General features: G+C 35.3%; 1 protein-coding gene across 1 annotated transcript in view; it reads left to right on the top strand.

Moving 5' to 3' along the window:
- Dora (zinc finger SWIM domain-containing dorado) overlaps window positions 1-17,276 on the top strand; it is a 49,113-nt gene that overhangs the window by 24,071 nt on the left and 7,766 nt on the right. The gene's annotated exons all lie outside the window — the stretch shown is intronic.

Genomic DNA, 17,276 nt, shown 5'->3' with positions numbered 1-17,276 from the left:
TTCATCGGTCATTGTTTTCAGAAATGTCCACCACAGATATACACAATGATTTATGTACTCGCGGCGTTTGAGAAAAAGAAAAAGAAAAAAAAAAAAAATAATAAAAAATATATTTATTGGACTCTCATACAATTTGCCTCTTGCTTGGTATAATTTGCAATTGCATTTACGTCAGCAACAACGAGAACTTTAACAAGATTGCAAAGATGTTGGGTAGAAGCGTCTTTTAGTCCCGTCGCTTAATGCGAGTCGCATTAGAGTTCTTTGACCCCTCCGCCGGCTTTTGGACCTGTGAAAGCTTAAAAGAGCGTAAATGCGAGGCGTTTTCTCCGGTTTGACTACACCAGGCTTTCGGACTAAAAAAGCTCGGCTTTACATAAAATGCATAGGCGTAGTAGAGGAGATCGTTATGTAGCGACGGATGTAAAAAATCAGCGAGTTAATTCGTATTTTTTTTTTCGCCAAGTTTTCCAACGAGACGACAGCTGCTCATTTAAAAGCAGTTTCGCGAAGCTTTTCACTAATGCTATATTTCTGCTCGTGTTATACTTATTTCAGATGAATATTCCAATTATCCAGTTTATATGCAGTTATAATAACGGATAACTTCTATGTATAAACATTGTTAACAAACTTTTGCAATTTGTTCATTTGACATGCTTTTACCTTTAAATCATTTTACATAGGATGATTTAATGGGAAAGTTTTACTATTTACGCTCGCGAAATTATATCCTCGTCAATTGACGATAACAAAATTTCATCTCGAATAGATTTGGAATCAGATGATTAAATACATTAAGTATCCTATTGCGAATGCAAATGCAAATGTTTATACATGATAGATGTTTTCATTACATCGTTAATGGACGTGATTCGACTCTTTCGCTATTACTTCGTAATCCAATTTCATTCAGTTTATCTTGATCTGTGACTTCTTCTTCGCCTTTAACGGAGGCGATTCTCCAGCGCACACTGATAGAATTCGCAAGATTTTCTTTCCAGATTACCCGAACAGGTAATCCCGCCGGAAATGGTAGCTACTTTTCGCGCATACGAGCCGTTATTCAGGTGGGCTTGCGTGTAAGCGGTTCATACTTAAGCCACTCGTTTTCCTATCCAAAATACTCCGCGAGAATATTATACTGAAAACTTACTTTTTCGGAAATTTTGTTATCACGCTGTTACGTTACATGGCACGTATAAGGCACAAAAAAATCTCTTTGTAAAAAAAAGGTGTATATCTTGAAAAAACATACAACACCTGGAAATCTCAGGCAATTTTTTCGTACCCAAAGAAATCGGGGAATTCTCATGGAATTTATTGGAATTCAGGGAACTATTTAAAAAATTGTCTCTTTAATCATTTTACTCTTGTAGAGTGTAAATTAAAAATATATATGTATATCTATCTCTATTTATATATTTAATGTTTTAATAAAATATTGAATATACAGTACATATTCTCTATTTTATTTTTTAGTAATAAAAATAAAAATGTTATAAAGATTGCAAATTTTTATTCTTAACGAAAGCTATTCATTTTTTTCAAAAATATATTTAAAACTTAAGTGGCTTTGTATTTTTCTTTTGTATGAATGAAGTATATTAGAAAACGCATGCATAAAAAAATTTTACTTAAAAAAATTTATTTAAAAAAATTATACCAAAAAATCTTTAAAATATTCTTTTTACTTGGAATTTTGACCAAAAATACTTGGAAAAATCTGGGAATTTTGAGGGAATTTTTTTTTTAGAAGATTCAAGTAGACATAAAAGTTTTTATTTTACATCCCGGTCGAGCTGTGTTCTCGATTTATCTGACTTGCGGCAATACCGGCGGTTCGTATGAAAGTTACCTCTTCCGGGCCTTCATTTTGCCGCGGCAGCGACGAGAAGTTTTGTTCTCGCTGCGGAAACACGGTCGAGTTTCTCGTGGCTGACTGTTTGTTGAGAGACGACACTTCCTGTTGACACACGACTGCATCGTATCTCTGGCAATACGATCGCCGAACGGCGTATTGCATCGGGGGTATCTATCGAATGGGAGGGAAATATCGATTCGCGCCGTCCGCGTCCGTCAGACTCGGGCCTCGCACCTTTTTATCCGAAAGAAGGGATTAAAAGCGATACGATTGGATAGGACGGGGCGCGTCGGACAAAATTTTCGTTCTTTCTTTTGAAACATTTTCGTGAAACGAACAACGTACAGAGGGACACGCGAGTCAATGTGTAATGTCGTTTGCGATCGCGGAGTTCACAGCTCGCTGCACGGCAACTGCACGCGATGTGTAATTAAAGTCGGGAATTTTGCGCTTACATTGCGTGTGCGTGCGCGTGTATCGCGTTCAGCTCAAACAACTTCAGTGTTTCTGCGCTCGCGAAACGCGACTGTGTCTTTGCTTAACTGCGTAAATTCTCCCGAATCACGACAAGGTTTTTATCGTTAGATTAAAAGACAATGTGGAAGCATGATAGTGCCAACAAAAATTAATACGATTATTATTCAATGCGTAGAGAGAAGTAAAAATTTAATTAAAGTTTCAATCACGAAGGAGTTACTTTGTAACATAATTTCTAACGTTTGTCACGCAAACCGAAATGAAACATGCAGTTCATTTCCGATATCGTAATTTTGCATTTACTCTTCTAAATCGTACGCCAGAAAAATAATTTACTTTCATAGTTAAAGTACGAACTCAATATTCGCAAATTACAAAAGAATTTTGCGTTTCGAAATGATATCTTATTTTCACATTTATTACTGAAATCTGTTTATTCACATTTTATGCATAATGTTATTAAAATAAAATAATATGTTATTAAAATAATATGTAATGTTATTAAAGTAATAATATACTATACTTTTTTATAATTAGTAATAATTGAGATTATTTCTTTAATGATTAACGTTTTTTTTTTTTTTTTTATGTTTCTCATAAAATTTCCCAAGAATATTCCGCGGTGGATTTGCTCAACTCCCAAGTATATATATTTATATTTCCGGTCCATTCAAGTGCGCGGTGAAAGTGCATATTCGCGATATTATTGTTATTTTTACAAACTCCTTTAGACACAAAGGAACAATTTGATGATGGGATATCTGTGAGAATATCACACAATTCAACAGAATTTTATAAAACATCCGTGATTTCGTTTATATAAATGTTTCACACTAAATATTCTTTGGTTTCAAAAACCAACTTTTCAAGATATACATAGCAGTTATGCAATAATAAAATCTTATACTTAAATTCTTAGAAAGTTTAGCCTTTGTCTGAATATATTTAGTAAGTTAATATATTTTAAAATATACTTAGTAGTTTAATAAACATTTAATATATGTGTACAATATATATCCATTTAAATATTGTATTTTAATATAATACCTATGCATAATGCAAACTGTACATCGAGATTCAAGAATATCTTTCCCTGTTTTCCGATATCCTCCTGCTTCTTCGACAGCCACCAACCACGCGTAACTACTTATGTATTATCGGCTTCCAAAGTCGATCGAAAGCACCCTTAAGCTTCTTTCAGGAAAAGTCAGATGGATGCGTTCGATCGTGTGCTATCCTTGTCCTCTGAGGAGCACCCTGCGGTACAATATAATAGGACGTGCTCGTCGGGATTAATGGCCTGTGAACATATACACTAACCTCACGATGTCTCGGAGTCAACCCCTCGAATCGATCTGTCAGTTCTTTGCAAAAGGCATAAAGCTTTCAAGACGGAAAATCAAAAATATCCGTATCGGATAATTTTTGGAAAATTGTTTAAAATGAAATTAATATTTGTAGATTGCTTACGTACATACGTACAGCGTCTCTGCGAAACTGAGACAAATTATATTATTATATTATTATTTTAAAAAATGAAAAATCTTGAAAAAAGTAAAACAAAACAAAATGATTTAAGTTTTATCATTCTATATTGTGTTTATACGAATGCGTGTAGTTGCAAAGTGCAGTTGCACTAGTTTTTTTACAAATTTTCTTTTTTTTAACGCATTTGTTTTCCATCGTTGTATAGAAGAAGTTTCTTAAGATATTTCTAAAAACAACCATTTTTTTTAACCATGTTGTATTTTTGTTGTGTTACTATATTAAAATAATCTTTATTGTTTATATTTTCTTATTAAAAATTATCTAATTTTCTTAATAATTATTCAAGATATTTAACATCATAGGGTAAACTAGGATATGATGGCCATAGGCTGTATTTTCTAATAAAAGCTATATAGTACGTTTTTTTAGTCATTATCAAAGATAATCGATGTTGTAAATATCGATTAATTTTTTTACCCTATTCGTAATTTTAACTGTGTTTTTTTTAATACGGGAATTAGTCGATAAGACAAAGAATAGCATTCTGTCGCAAATGAGAAACCCCTTTCGATTCATATCCTTGCTCATTTCGTTCGCTAGTAATAGCGAGACTGAAAAACCGTCCTGACGAAGACAAATGTCAAGCAATGGTAATAATGCATCGTGCTTCGTCTACCCCGAGTATCTCTGGTATACGCGTATCTCGGACGTATACATTACTGCGAACCATATTTCATATCCGTGGCTCCACCGCGGGCCAGAGAATCGTCCATTCCGTCGTAGGGTGTGGACGTGCTTATGCACGTGAATTTCACTTCCGTGCCGCGATGTTGTTGGGCCGTAATGTTTATTTATCGACTCGAAGATCGTTTGACGTCAGTGTATTTTATACCGACCCATCTCTCGGATAGAGATTTAATGCTTCGCGTCGATAATACGCTCGGACAAAATTGATTAGCTCGTCATTGAGAGATTTGCGTACATTGAAGAGACTTTTGTACGGTATGTAATGACCTAAATGTAAAAGTCGACGTGGTAACGTTCACGGCAACGGAGATGAAAGGCATCACATTGGCGTAAGAAGATTAATGAAATCGGTTATTCGAGCGCGAGCGAGGGAACGAGCGAGCAAGTCGAGGATCCGGCGAGGCATGATTTTACGAGAGCTTTCCATACGCGAATACCGACATTGTACGGTTTGATTAATGCGACAGATATGATCGATAAATCTTGCAATCACACATCGATAGATAGCTTCTGAAAGCACTCGCGGAAAGTATTCACTTTTGTAAAAATGATGAGACTACTGGGTGTCTCATGGAAAATTGTTGAAACTAAATCAATTGTCATTTTTAAATGACATAGTTGAGTGAGAAAAGTAAAATATATTCTAAAAGACAAATTTACAGTCTTATTTACATATTTTTATAATTTCCGTCGCCAAAAGAGATTTAATTTTCATATAATTAGATTCATTTGAAACATATATCATTAAGATTGTTGATATTTGGCATTTTTATAAACATTTATTAAACGATAAGAATTTCTTCGATTGTCTTTAGTATGTATGCAATAAAATAAAACTGCCAAATATTTTCTATTAAAAGATGTTTTATTTTTCTTTTTATATGCATTTAAAAATGACAGTTGATTAGTTTCAGCAACTTCCGATATAGAACACCCTATACATTAGAGACTGTACATTAATGAAACTTTGATCGACTCTTGCTACCTGCTTTTACAGTAAACGTTGAGATATTTCGGCAGGATTAAGAAATTAAAAACATACAAACACGACATTTTTTATTCTCCCTTTAATCGATTTCTTTTCGTCCGAACTACGGGCGAAGTTTTCGACGAGAAATTCATCTCGCCGGTTTTTACGCGTCGCTCATCAAGGCGAACGACGGCGAAGGAATCTTCACGCGAGATTAAATCAGCTACACAGAACGGCCTTCGTACGGCAACGTGACATATCGCATTACGGCAAAATGGCTCTTTGTCCTCGTTTTCGCGCGGCGAGGGTGGGCGACCTCTTTCAGGGTGCAACGGCAGAAAGGGATTCTGAAATATGAGCGGGAGCTGTGCGAGAAAGGTCCTGTGTACGCACACACATACACGTTTTCGATCCTTCGTTTTGCTGCACAATCCCTGCGCGAATGCTCGATTATACCATATATACGTCATTCTTCTTTTTTATCCGAAAGACTGTATAGGCACGACGCTTGACTTTGACATTTTAATAGACGAAATATTTTGCGTGAAATCTTGCGTGGAATTAATACAATAGTTGCGGAGCGCAGATGACAGACATGTGTAGCTCTGTCAGATTTCATTTCTAATTTGTGAGTTTTATTTATAAATGACACTTAAAAATTTTTCTCTTAAAATTGCAGACTTTTAAATCTTTAATTGTAAACATCGTGTCTGAACACTTGGCCAGGATCGAGAATTGAACAATCAAGTCCGATTATGATATTAATACGAAATTTGCCTTATCTACGAAATGGCCATCGATTTCTCAGAATGGAAATTTTTTAAATTAATTTTGCCGGCGACAGCTATTCGTCTTACTTTCGAAAACGCTCTCTCTTTCTCTCTCTCTCTCTCTCTCTCTCTCGTTTTATTTCCATAATGCTCGGTGAATCTACCTCCGACCCGGAAGAGCCATCTCGCTCGACCGCAAATTCAATACCGTCGTCACCGAGGCCTCGATAAAAATCGACAAGAATGTTCCGGCCGATGGAAAGGACAGGGTGGTGTTCGTCGTCGGGTGGTGTTACCAATCGAAAGCGCCGTTTCCTTGCCGGAAAAATATCCATCGAGACAAACCGTGAAAGATCCGAAGAATATAAAACGTCCTGTTAAAGAAGGATTTACTTCAATTGTACGTCAAAGTCTGAGAATGTATTAGAAAGATATATTTTCTTTACAATCGCATTAATGATTTATCATGTACACGATTTATTATTTACAAGTTGATTGATCAAGAATTATTCTTACATGTAGATCTATGAGAGACCAATATTTTCTAATTTTAACGTTCGGCGCTGAATAAGTTTAGATTTTCGGGCAACGATAAATTTGATCAATCTTGCTTTCCTTTCTCAATTTTAAAGCATCATGATAGCTCGTTGAGCTCTCTGAATACTATCAGGAAAGAGAGACAGGAAAAATAATGATACAGAAAATGATCTCTAACGCTGTTCTATTGTGCGAAAGATCATTTCATTATCGGATAACGAAATCTTTCGCATCGATTAATTCAATCGACAATTTCATCGACAATATTTACATATATATGATATGTGCATCGTGAGACGTTTTGGAAATACGTATGATACAAATCAGCCAGGTGAAAAAAAAAAAAAAAAAAAAAAAAAAAAAATTCGCTCGTCGGCGACAAACGGTCCACGCGGGACGCACGGAAGACGAATAAACAATTTTTATGGAAGATAAAAATTGAAATCTCACGGGTGCCCCTTCTCATCTCCCTCCCCGCTTTTCGAGCTGCCGGCAGATATCGATCGTCGGAGGTCGATGCACCACCGACGTTGCGCTACGTGAAATTCATTTTTAGGGGCCCCGGGGGAGGTGTTCTGAAATTCACGGTTGTGGAAGTAAAACTGTGGAATAGAACAAAAATGTCAATCGCGGTTGCGGAAAGAAAAATGGAGAAAAAAAAATCCTTTTCGTCGCGCGTGTGTTCGATGCTTTGAAAAGCCCACCGAATGTCTCGCAACTCTCCGTCCGAATACATTTACTGCGTCGTGTATTCGATTTCCCTTTCTATCGTATTTTATTCTGTGCCACAGAGAATTCCAGACAACTATCAGATTTGCATCCGACATCTATTTTAGTATTTTAGTAGATTGCTGCATTATGTATATATATATATATATATATATATATATATATATATATATATATATATATATATGTATATATTCCTTTGTTATCCTCGTAAATGCTTCTCTTGTTGCTTAAAATACATTACTTCATTACAATTATTCCGTATCGTTTCGCAAGAAGTAATTCTCCGCCCTGTCCGGTTGTCTGTTTTGTTAATTGTTAATTACGAGATTGCGACCGTTACAATTGCAACAGAGCAACGTGATATTTTTGCATTAAATGCCTCTTTTAATTAAGGTACTCGATGCTTCCTGAAATTTCTGGCATTCGTAAGGTATTTCATTAGCGTCGCTCGAGGGCTACGAAGACTCGAGCAGTTTAGCAGAGAGCTTGTTTCCTATAAGGATCCTTTGTAATAAAATAGCTCGTGCATGGTATCGTCATCCACGAACAGCGCGTAAAGGCTGTTTCTCCTACAGGCGAAAGGTATTACCTCGAGGAATACCTCGTTTCTCTAATAATGTAGCAATCGCGTTATGAAACGATTGGACTTACACGGCTCTGTGTGCATATTTTCGCGAAAACTTTAATTTATTCCTCTCACTCAACGTGCTATTTAATTTCCCTTTATTTAAAGTATTTAATCATTAATTAGAACATTAATAGTTTTGCGATATATAAAGCCAGAAAATCATTTATATATTTCTAGAACATAAAATGATATATTCCCAAGTGTGATACAAAATTACGTTATGCATTTCGTCTTCTATATTACTTTCTATATTATATTAAAACAATTTAATATTTCTTAATGTAACTTCTTATTAAACAACGTCTTAATATAACTTGTTAGCTGCGCGTGTTGGAGTTTTGACTTTTATAGGAAGTAACTTTCATGATACATCTCGCGGGAGAGTTCTTCGAAAAGAAGGACGCACGTGGTGCCACACGTTGGGAAAACGTTGACGCGAACTGCGAAGAGGCATTGTAAACTACGAAACAAAGCGTGAGAGCGCCGTTATTTTAGGTGAAAATTAACGGGTCAGTTCCCTGAGGAAGTAGCGCATAAAACGTGGTATATTATACCGTGTAAATATTTTACGATATTTCAAGCTTTTCTAAACTACTCACTTTTTTTTTTATACGTTTTAAATCCGCGTAGGATTCTAAATATCAGGCTCGTTCTTTTTTTTAGGTATATAAAAAAATTAAATTATTGTATTCTCTCTGCAATTGAAAACTTTTACAATGAAACTGACTAACTTTGGTGAAATACATACGCTCGAATCAACGACTTGAATCTTTATTGTCGCAAAATGGAATCTCTCTCGCGCGTTTAGAAAGTAAATATTAGGGAAAATGTTCTCCAGGTAGCTTTTGGACTACCTCGCGCGTAGCTTGTGGTTTGCATTATGTCGCGCAGTTTGTAAACACGATGGCTCGAGGACGCGAGTGCTCGCGAAAAACACCCCCTGGGCGTAAAATGCGACGCGTCCACGACGGATCGGGCCCATGTCGAGTTTAACATGCTCCGCTAAACGCGCGTCCGTTGAATAATGCACGGGCTCTTTTATCCCTGACGTTTTCCCGACGAGAGGAGAGAGCGAAACCCCCTCGCGGGGGCGCGCTGGATTTTATCGTTTCTCATCGTTGTGAAAAAGGCTGGTATTTCGACAAATCCCAGTTATACGTGACTGGATAAATCTTTTTTGATGTTAGCACGAAATATTCATCGGCATTCGTCGAATAAACTGCAAGTTAATCCATTGAAAAATTGTCTTTGAAAAAGAGGATCGGTCTTTTATCAGGAAAAAAGACAAATATCTCCATCTCGTTATTATACAAGTAATATGTGAATTAATAAGTAATATTTATTACATTATATCATATTTTACGAGGCCTACTTTGTTCATAATTTTCGTTGAGTATTTCTCGGCGTGCATTAATTCTGATAAAGAAGGTAAAAGTAGCTAGTGCAACGAAAAGCATTAAGAAACGGGCCTCTCGTTATCGAAGGAGCGGAAATACGAGGGATGAAAACGCTCGCGCGCATCACGAAAATGAGCGAGAACAAGGGGCATTACGCAAATGAGGAGAGGATGGAAGGGAGAGGCTGGGCTCTCGTTGGGAATGGAAAACAATGGTTAATGCCCGCGGTTGTAATCGGAAAAATGTCTCTTTCTCTGCCGTGGAATTCGAAAAAAGGATTGAAGTTGGAATATAAAAATGGAACGAGACTGAGATAATATGTGTTAACCTTCGGCGCACACTTAAATTCTTTCCGAATAATAAATGCATCTCTTACATTAATCTGATTATTAAATTTTATTATTGAAAACATACGAAAAATTGATACTTACTCCGTACTGTTGTTTTTGTACCTTCTAATCGTACAGGTGAGTTAGCGTATTTTAAGTTTATTAATATGTAAAAGTTTTTTAAAAAATCTGAACAAATTTATATACTTTCTTTGAGCATTCTAAATAAAGACTAAAATAATAAAGACTGTAGCCGGATAAGCATACAAAAAGTCCTCCCGACGAGTTTTCAAATAATACTTGGCCTATCATTTCCTCATTGTAAAAAAAAAAATTTCCTCAAAATTTCAGCTCCTTAACTTTATTATTTCCCGAGTTATCGAGAAAAATGTCATTTTCAGTTTTTATTTTTCTTTTCTGTAAATATTTGAGATGATCCCATATCGATTTTTTTCTAAATACTTATCAACGAAAGACGCAAAAAAAAAATATTTTTTTATCAATCTCGAATAAAAACTCGGTTTTTTAAAAAAGATTTGTAAAATTAAGAAATGGCCTTTTTAACATGTTTCTTTCAAGGTTCAATGATCAAGCTTTTGGAGAATATTCTTTTTATATGTCTCAATACTCTCAAATTTTTTCAATTTTTTCGAGTTGATCCAACATGATGAAAAAAATGGAAAATCTTTTTTCTTTTATTATTTTTTATTTTTAATAATAGGACGGAAAATTATTTATTTTTCTTGTAATAATTGTAATAGTTATAATTATACTGCAGGATAGAAATATTTTTACTATTGTTTAATATCGCAGAAAAATAAAAATAAATTGTGCAAAGAATTTGTAAGTGCTTATCGAATATGTCATGAAATATTTTGTATTTTATTTCCAGATCGAAAGATCTGATAAAATAATGTACGATTCGAGGATAAAAAAAAAAACGATAAGTGTTTGCTGCAGATCAGCGAATTTTTCAGCAGATTTTGTCGCGTCTTTTAATTAACTATACCACCAATGAAATACACGCGACGATTGATAATTATACGTTCAAACAAGTTAAAAGAGTTAAATGCAGCGTATTTAAACTAGGGGTCGAATGGGAAACGGAAAAATTTGTCTGCGGTCTCCGAGGTGAAGTTCAACCTTTAGTGATTTAGGGTAGTTCACGGAAAGACTTTTCCATCCGATCTCTGTCTCATTCGGGTAAAGAAGAAAGTTTGTAATACGTTGACTGTGCCCCATGAATCATATTTAATTCATGATACAGTCGCGAAAGTTCGCGTTAAGGGAAACTTTTAATCCGGAGAAATTCGCGCTCCGAAACGAACGCAGCCGTTTGGAATTCAGCAATTTGTTATTTTGATCGACGCAAAATTGGCACGAGAAGCTCACGACGCTAAACGCGTCATTCTTGATGCGCCGATGATTAAACGATGATAAATAAAGAGTTGGTTAATTACGAAACTCGCGAGTCGCAGGTTGATCTCGCGAGAAAAGTCGGGGAACGTAATCGTAACATCAACGGGATTACGAAATATGACTTTCGTTGAGTCTCGTCGTGTTACTTTTCTCTCGTCGTACTTTTGAAAGCGTGACGAGAGACGCGAACTTAAATAGTAGTTTATCAAGGCGGAAAGTTGAGTGATCCACTTATACGATGCATCCAGGCAGGAGTTCTGACGAGGAAACGCGTTTCTCGTATTCTCGTATCTCCGAGCGAATGAAAAGTTTTTCCCAGTCTCTACGTTCGATTTCCGCGGAAAAATCTGCGTGGTCCATTTTTCTCGGGTTCCTGCAGCGAATCTAAAAACTTTCCTCATTCTCAAGCTATCTTTTTGCACAAACAAGCTGATCTAAATATATTTTACGAATCACACTGTGATCATATGCTTTTATGAAAAATTCGATAAAGCAATCCAATCAGGAAATTTATATGAAACCTAACCAATTTCTTTACACCTCTACAAAAGCCTCGCTTTTAGATTTGTATCATCTAGAGAGATATTCGCTAGTGAGATGTGTTTCGATTCCGTAGCGTTTTTTTCTTTTTTTTAGTATCGCAGAATTGGAACAATTTTTGTCATATTTTTATTTTTCCATATTCAGTATATCCAGAGTGACTCGAAGGAAGTACGTACGTAAGCATGTGCTAAGTAATACAGTCACGTTGTAAACCATCGTATTAAAACAAAGTTTAAGCATTCGCACTGAGTTAAAGACTTCTTATATCCTCGCCATTTGGCAAGAATGCAATTTCATTTCGCGACGAACCGAGACAAGACGAACGTCCTTTTATTACGTTAAAAGTTCTTACGGTTTCTCCGACTCCAAGACGCGCTCCCTTGCCAGTAGGCGTATTTAAACGCGGTTCCTCATTTGAATTAAGTTCTCTTTGAAATGGAATTCCTCCGAGCTCAAAAGCTTCAATTTATTATCGATTGATTTTAAATTTTGAATAATGTATGCTTTTAATCACAAATAGAACGATTCTTTGCCGTTTAAATAAATAGACTCGTAGGAATAATATATGCTTAGAGCTTCCTGTATTTTTATATTAAATCATTACGTTCTTCTTTCTCTCTTTGATAGAAATTTTTTTGACGTATTTGCTAAATAATAGGAACATCGTTGTTTTTTAACAAAACCGTTTACAAGTCACTCTAATCGCTCGTTTCTTTTTACCACGCGTTTTATCGCGAGACTCTCGCAGCACATAACGACATCGATCCTTTATCGAGGGTCGACCACGAAGAGCAACTCAGCGGAGAACGAGTTGAAAATTTGCAGTAAACGTGCGCGCGCGCTCGCAATAGTTAACGAACCGTTGCTCGGTTCCATCGGTCAACACATCGATGAAGGCGCTTTGATGTCCCATGATTGCACAACGACTGTCGGCAACAATCACTTTTCCCTACTGCTCGCTACAAGAAACAGAAATAACGACGGAGATACAACGGAGCGCTTCCCCGAATAAAATACAAAAAGCGTACAGAGTTGCGGAAAATACAATCATCCTCTTTCGAAGTATCCTTTTTAATCTTTTGAAGCGTGATACAGGCTTGATTTTTTTGATCCCTCTTTCTTCTTGTTCATATTTATTATACTCATCAGGGTTGGTAAAATTCTAAATTTTTTTGGCTAAAGTCCACGACAGTGGTAAAAACCGATATTCCGGAAAAAAACTGATCTTTTCTATTAAATATTAAAGTAGAAAATCTTTTATCAATATTTGTCAAGTGAGAAAGTTTTTTTCTAATTTCAGCTTCATTCAAAATAAAATCTGATAAATTAGGAATTGACGTAACAAATAAATAAATTTTTTCTTAGAAGATGTTGAAAAGTAAACGCGAACCAGATCTACATTGTGGTGAAAAAATTTTTATTTCTCTTACTATTAAATTTCTTATTAAACTAATATTTAATATCTAAATTAATAATTAATCGATATATATACATAATTTAACATTTATATCTTTAGAATTTTTGTTTAAAATATTTCATGTATTAATTTAAATTAAAAAAATATTATATTGATTTTATTTTTTGAACCTAGTGATTAGTACTTTTTATTAATTGAAGCAAAAAAAAAAACTTTTATTAATAAACTTTAATCTTATCATACTTTAGTGTTACATAGGTATTTGTACAGTTTTGGTCAGTTTATTCCATTGGATAAAATCCGGGACAGTAAAAATTGGAATTGATCTTGATTTTTTCCGCTCGCTGAACTTTTCCGGCCAATCCTGCTGCTCATCGACATTGATACAGCAGAGATTTAGCGCTTCACACTAAAGTTGTGCCTTCATATCTAGAAATTTATTTCAGTAGTACAATTGGGAACGTATCACTCCGACAACGTGACGATCATTCGCGAGTTGGGGAACTGTTAGATTTTATTCTTCGCAAGTTTTGATATAATATGAAATTTAGCGGCGAAACGTGCGGAATCTCCATCCCGCAACTCCGGCGAGATAAGAACGTGCTACATAAAAAAAAAATCATATACATAATAGTCTATTGGCGAACCTTTCCAGAATTTACCCTCAAGATTACGGTACGATTTTCATTTGAAGACCAAGCAAAAGTTCTCCAGGATTTAATAAAAATCCATTATTTACCATATTTTCGAAATTACGGGGATCCAATTTCATCTTTATATTTAAAGAAATTGTTTCTGATTTAGACGATAAAGTAACACAGGGCGTAGATACCAAGAATTGCGGCGCGATTTTTTTTTATGAATTCGCGTAATATGATTTTGTGTTCAGCCATAAACCGGACACGAAATGTGCCGTCATTGGAGATAAAATGAAAAGTATCTCTTTCTCTCTTCTGAAGCCTTGTGATACAAACACTCTCGCCATGTAATAAGCGAAGCGGATAAGACGAATTCGGAATTAGATGCAAATTTTATTCTTTCCTCGTTGAGATTGTATTTCGAGGAATTTAAAAAAGATAATCCCCCAAGTGGGGGATGGAGGCTGGGAGGGGGAGGGGGTTACATTCGTGGTTCACGTTCCATTTACGCGAAAAATGAGCTTTGGTCGGCGCTTTACAAAAATTCACGGATCTTCAAATATTTTCGTATTATTCTGGAAAAATATATATCGCGGTTTTATACCTATTGTTGATCTTATTACGCATCTCGTCAGAAATATTCTCCCAAACTATCGCTGTCCAGTAATCAACAGAATTCGCGATGATTAAATTCACCGAATCGCCGCAATTGTAAGTATATATAGCGGCGATTGTTCACAGTAGCAGGTAGCTTAATGCGACTGCTAAGCTCGACAGTTCGATTATCCTATCGTGCCGATCGTATTTGCCGTATCCGTGAAATGCGGCCGCGCTCATCCGATGGAACCGAGAGAACACGAGAGTTTCTCGCAAGCTTTCGAGAGCGGGAGCGGAAATAACGTTACCGTTGCCGCGGCCTATTATTAATGGAAATTCAATTTCTATTGATTCAATTTCAATTTGATTGCCGAGTATCCGGATCGCGGAAACTGAACATCGCTCTATGCGGACTCGTAGAAATATTTGCTCCCGCACGTCTATCGCTCTTCTCTCGTAAATACATTTTAATAGCGCATATAGATATTTCGATCGGATCCTACAGATTCTAGAGTTATTGTTCCAGAGTCTGTGATTTGCCTTCGGGATATTTGAAATTTTATTTCGTAATTAATCGCGAGCTTTCAAAATAATTGGATTTGAAAAATCGAATTTTCAATATATTAATCATTTTTTTTTATTCCGTGAAGAGCGAAATACCTTTCCCCTATCTTTTTCTACTCTTTTTCGAATCTAACGAAAGAGATGATTTTAATGCTGATGACGAGCAATAACATTTCGCAAAATTAAATCATGCTTCAAATCGAAACGTGTCAACTCGATAGCGTTCGATCGAGCAAATTCCGCGTATATAACGCGGCCACAACGAAGCAATGGAAATTTTTGTAAATTGTTGGTACTCGACGCTAGATTGGACTCACGATTGTTCGAGAAAATTTTCCAGCCGCAGATTTCGTTGAAACTGAAGGAAATTGCATCGCGCGGTAAAACCGCCACCGCGAAGCTCGTTACGATCCCTACACGTGAAAGACCTGGGAGAAGTAGAAGGCGAGACAAAAAAAATACGTGAGCTTTTTATTCATTTAACGGTGCTCTAACTCTCTCTTTCTCTCTCTCTCTCTCTCTCTCTCTCGCATCTGCGTTGCATTCGCGATAACTTGTTGGAAATTCTCCGCGACGAGTCGCTCGCGTAAATTTTTATGTCGAATGTCACATGTGATGTGTAAATGCGTACATAAACATAGTATTTAAACGTGTGTAAACTCGTGAACGAGCGCTCATTCATTAATCCGCGGTCGACTATTTTTAGAAAACGGCGTCATCTATTTCTTCTCGCTCTTTTCGCTATTCCACGTAAGGTAGAAAAAATGTATGCATGAATATGCAGAGACATGTAGTTTTCACTCTATTTCGATTCCGGCGGTCTTACTTACTTTGAGAAAATATTCGCGATGTCATATTCCTTTGTTTGAAACTCGAAAGTTGCGTCCCTGCCGGCTGTCCCGTCCTAGCCGAAGATCGATAAAGTGCCGAGTAACATTCTGTGGAAACCCTCGCATATGTCGGTTCTGTTAGAAAAATGAAACTACGCCTACAACTTAATCTAACCATGGATAGAAAATTTATCATCGATGCGATAGAGTAAATATGGAATTTTTATTGAGAAATTGCACATATACCTTATTTTTATATAATTTTTTTTTTTTTTTTTTTTTTTTTTTTTTTTCAGAATATATTATCTAAATTTATTTTCTTCTTTGTAATGCATTATGAAAGTCCCACATAAATCGTATATAAATGGAAGGTCATAAAATTTCATATAATCATGTTTCATATAGTCATAAAGTTTCATATAAATCTATATGTTGAGTTTTATATTTTTCAATAAAAAAAAAAAAACAAATATCCTATTAAACCGTTTTATTTTCCCTATTCTAGAACATTTTCAGGATTAATCATACGATGATACTACATATATGTAGTACAATAAAATATCGGTAATCTTTTGCGTCGATCAGAGTAATGATTATTGATATCGATTGTAATTATCGTCAAAGAACATTTGAGTTAGTCATCGTGTTGTTTTCCGTGTTATTCGAATTATATTCTTAAGGGTTCCTAAAGTTAATTAAGTGTGGACTTAGATGAAACTCCCTCTCGAGCCCGCATTACTACTCATTCCTATCGATTGTTCTGATTGCAGGTTCCCCTTTGTAGAATATTATAGGGGAAATAGTATAATATTGTACGCCATGCTGTCTACGGTAGTATTTTTAACAACTTAACATCTCTGACGATTCGACTGTATAATGTAAAAAGTATCTCCACAACTATTTACTATATATTTTCAATCTCAATATCTGAGAGATATACAGGAATAATATATGTTTATAACAGTATCGTTTAAAACAATATTATAAGTAATGAAATAGAAAAAATAGTTTGATAGCTTAAACATGTGTAACATATAAATATGTATTTTTAACATAATTTTTCAACGAAAAATGACCATTTTTCACATTAAGATATTTTTTATTTTTTACAATAATTTGTATACATTTTGTATATAGTAAAAACATTTAATAATAAAAAATCATAATTTATTACATTTAAAAATAGACACGTTTTATTCACGTGACATTCTCTAATCAAAAAGAACTGCTTTAATCAAAAAGATTAAAATTTCAGACGTACGTACATTTTCTCGTGACAATGTCTGAATAGTTTTTATTCTCTCTCGAGTATTTGTATCAAGTTTATCT

This window comes from Anoplolepis gracilipes, chromosome 10 (genome assembly GCF_047496725.1).
Source record: "Anoplolepis gracilipes chromosome 10, ASM4749672v1, whole genome shotgun sequence".
Taxonomy (NCBI): domain Eukaryota; kingdom Metazoa; phylum Arthropoda; class Insecta; order Hymenoptera; family Formicidae; genus Anoplolepis; species Anoplolepis gracilipes.
The sequence above is the reverse complement of the archived record's forward strand: the minus strand, read 5'-3'. Positions and strand labels throughout refer to the sequence as shown.